The following is a 4650-nucleotide window of genomic DNA, read 5'->3' as shown; positions in this document are numbered from 1 at the left end:
AACATAGTATAAAGAAAAGATCTTAAAAGTGTTAGCGGTATATATAATCTTGAAATAGTAATTTGAAGTGAAGATAATATAGTGCTTGTAACTAATGAAAGGGTGTCGTTTAGTTAGAGAGTGAAAGGTTTACTTGAAAGGTCAACCGGTTTTGAAAGGTATGTGTGAACCTATTGAAAGGTGGCAGGAGAGAGAGAGAGACTGGCGAAAACATACTGAAAAAAAAAGTCTTTTTAATAGTTTTTTTATAATTATTTTATAATTATTTATGTGATAGTATGTGATTGATTCGTTTTAAATATACAAAAAAATAATATCACATATTGTCAAAAATTATTAAAACATTGTTAAAATACCGTGATGATGTAAAACATATGTAGGAATACAATTTTTGGTGTATTTACAACCGCATGTGGCCAAAAACGTAGCTTTAACCACCAGCCTTCTGTCTTTGCACGTGTATATATAGCTACAAAGTTGACGTCAATTTCCAAAATAAATATGATGGGGTTGCCTGTTGTCGATTAATTCTGCTCATTCAGTTTGCAACTCACCTAGTAAAACCCTAACTCTGCTTTTTTTAATTGCTTGCTACTTACCATAATTAGACTTTTTAATCTAAAAATTACTTGGATAACATAGAGTGTCAAATATTTATATAAATATTATTTATTTTTTTCAATTATAATTATAATTATAAGCTACCACTATTTGTAACAATTTTTATGAAAGTGTTATTTATAGATATTTTAAACCATTACTGTGTTCTTTACATTACCATTTCTTCAAATAAAAGTCTTACACAATTTTGAATTCAACACTTCCTTTAATATCTATTTGTCATAAAATAAGAATTCTTAAAACAATAAAATGTAGTCAACTTCATTTAGGAGCTAATGAATCTTTTACAATAATACATTAATATTATTTAATGATTGCACTGGTTGGTTATTATTAAATTAAACAATGTTTTGTCAAATAGATGGATATTGTATACACCACTATCTCATAAATATGTATATCATTATTTCTTAACTTGCATGTTTAATTATTATTTTATATAAATTATTATTAATAGTTCTTACTAGTGATGTTCTTATAAGATCCTCCTTATTTGATATAAGGTGGGTGCTTACAAAGACATTTACATTCAAGTTAATAATGTGTTAAATATAGTAAATATATTAACAAATAAATGAATAATCTTTACCCATAAACATATACTCTTTTATACATCAATCATAGATCTTGTGGAAACATAATTAACATCATAAATGCATTCAAGCATCACATATCCATGTAAGCATATTCAAAGAGATATAATAACTCATTTGAATCATCCAAATCCAATCATTGACATGTTATACCCTCAATAATAGGATACAAAAGAGTCTATGATAAAAACACCAAATAGAGTTTTCAATCAGCCAAGCTAGCTAAGCATAATGCTTACAGATGAGAACCAAGAAGATGAAAATTCTCCAAAACAAAGCTACTAAGTCGAGATTGTTTTCTTCCAAACTAGACCTCTTATTGACGATTCAAACAGTTAGAATAAAGAACCACACGTCTGAAACCCACTGTCCAAAAATCAGCCCAATCCAACGGTGAACGACTTCACAATGACGGAAACATCAATATAGATTTTATGTTATGCGGGAATGACTTCTTCTCTTCCTTTCTCTCTCTCATTTGGCTTTTCCCTCTCTTCAAATGATTGTAATGTGTTGTACTAATATGACCCATCTCTACTGAAACAAAGTGAGACCTAAGAGTCCACATTATTTGGCCTATTCTTCACATAGGAACGAAACCTAATAACCCAATGCTTGTAACATATATTTTCATGGGAACTCCCAAGCATCATAACTTTGTTTTCTCTTAGCATCAAACTCTCTCTTGGGATAACACAACAAAACATACATAATACATTCATAGGAAAAATCCATCACAAATATTACATAAACTCTATGCTCAGGCATATACAAACTCTTACTCAACAATAACCACAAATAATCATAATCATAATTATTCACACACACATTAAAACTAGAATTAACCAATCAAAATATTCAATAATTCATAGCATACAACAACAAACAAACAAAGGTAAGCTTCGTCATAGCTTGGCCAATAGGGTTTTATGCAACTCTTTCTCTTTTTTCCTAAAAAACGTATTTTCTCTCCCTTATCTTTTTAATTTTTGTTTTTTGGCCAATAGGGTTTTATGCAACTCTTTCTCTTTTTTCCTAAAAAACGTATTTTCTCTCCCTTATCTTTTTAATTTTTGTTTTTTGATTTTAGGGTAACAAAATGCAAACCCCTTTTTACTTTCCTTTTTATTTTCTTCTATTTTGTTTCTATCTTTTTAGTTTTAATAAAATTTCTCAATTTATCTGTAAAACCAATAAGATGTCCTCTTTTGTTCCCTCTTAACTACTTTTTAAAATATCATTAACTACTAAATCTTTTTAAAATTTACATAATCTTTTAAAATATAATACTGATTTTTTTCTAATAATAATATTTGTTTTAACCTTTAAACCTAATAAGATTATATCTCTTATTTATCCAGATTTTACAATAAGCCTCATTTTTCAATTTTCATAATATTTAGCTATTGATGTGTCACCCATCATTAAATTTGACTATCAATTATTTTCATATAATTTACATTACTAACTTTTAGTCATATAACGACTCTCAATTTCTTAAATAAAATTTTCTCACTTCTTGGTATTCTCAACACTTATTACATGTTTCTAATTATTTTTTTTATATATAGATGTTATTTCGTGTTATTACAACTAACTTTTCATCTTCCACATATTAATCAAAATTAAAGATATAATTGCAGAAAAAAAAATTATGTTAGTTGTAAATTCAAAAAAAGATAAATAAATAAGTTATTAAAATGGTACATTCAATAAATGAAGATAATATTTTTGGGTTGTTGTACTGGTCCAACAAAGAAATATTGTTTCGGTTATTTTGGGTTTATGACAGCGGTTTTCTAATCTAGATATATTCAGTCGAAGGAAAAAGTCAAGACTTTTTGTTCCGATTCAAAAACTTGAAATAATAAAGCGAATAAAAAAATAAAAAACTGAGTCTATTGTCTCGGTTCTAGTTTGAACTAAGGTCGTAGACCCTTAAAATTAATTAATTAAAGGGTCTATTGCCTCGGTTGGATCTAGAACCGAGATAATAGACTTTTTTTACCTCAATTTTTATTAGAACTGTGGTCTAAAGTATATATTTTTTTAAAAAAAAATTATCATTTCTGTATCACATAAACCATATGACAAAATCCCAGAAACATAAACAAAAGCAGAAAACATTGTTTTCTATTTATCGAGAATTTTTTGTTGTTTTTTTTTTCAAACTTTAAAAAATATTTAAAATAGATACACTTTGAATTTTGAGCTTAAAATTTTTGTAAGGAAATTTCATGGTTTTTTTTGTTCTTTATACAAAATTTCATTTCATTTAGAGTTTGTTTGTGCGTACTCTTAGTTTTACATGTACCTATGTTTTGATGTGTATGGTATATGGAGAACAATCAACCAAACGAAAACATGAAAAACCTAAAATGAAATTAACCTTGAAGGTGAGTTTGGGGCTGAAACGAACATCCTAAGGCGTCTATTCGAAGAGCTGAAGAGCACTTGTGCACAAAATCAATCGGTCAAAATGAAAGAAAATTATACCTAAGCACTTAATCAACGTAAAATGAAAGAAAAAATGCAAGAAAAGTTGAAGAGGATGGCTGCGAAAATGGAAGAACGGAGAGCAGCGACGCAACACCAAAAACAACAAAGTTTTTTTCGAAAATGCCTTTGTTCGTGAAATTTAACCCTAAACACATGTTATTGCCTCAGTTATTTTTTTAATCGAGGCAATAAGAATCTATGACCTCAGTCCTATAAAGAATCACTGCCTAAACCCTCTTAAAAAGATAAAATAAAAATTTAGTTATTTTATGTCTCGGTTATCTAAACAACCGAGGTCGCAGACTTTTACGATAATTACAAAAATATCACCACACCAATTTTAGATATCCATTATTTTTAATCGAAACATATACCTTTGTGATAATTACAAAAATGTCACCGCGTTAATTTTAGACATCGATTCTTTTGAAATCGAGACATATACTTTTGCGATATTACAAAAATATCACTGCTTATTTTTTGCTTCGGTAATAATTAAACTGGTGTCAATGCGCGAATTAATTTTTTTTTTACTAGTGTTGGCAAACATTTTAGCTTTAATGGTTAGAATTAATTGATTTGGAGGTATAATGTTAGCAACAACATTAAAAATGCAATCGAGCACATGCACTGGGATGTTCCCAACCATCTCCATCATTAATGACGAACTCCTTCAAAGTTTCTTCAGCAACTTATTTTTCTGATAAAACTAAATTTGGTTACATAATGGCCAAACACTCCATGTTGAGCAAATTAAATATTCGCCTGCACACACGATGTTCTTTACACACAATAATTTATTACCACATTTAATACGGAACATGTAACCAATCTATGTGAGGAAATTATGGTCGAATAAACTATATAACAAATTTTCAATTGTTGTTTGTATGACAAATTTATATATATATATATATATATATATATATATATATAT

Source organism: Vigna radiata, unplaced genomic scaffold (genome assembly GCF_000741045.1).
Source record: "Vigna radiata var. radiata cultivar VC1973A unplaced genomic scaffold, Vradiata_ver6 scaffold_7, whole genome shotgun sequence".
NCBI lineage: Eukaryota > Viridiplantae > Streptophyta > Magnoliopsida > Fabales > Fabaceae > Vigna > Vigna radiata.
The sequence above is the reverse complement of the archived record's forward strand: the minus strand, read 5'-3'. Positions refer to the sequence as shown.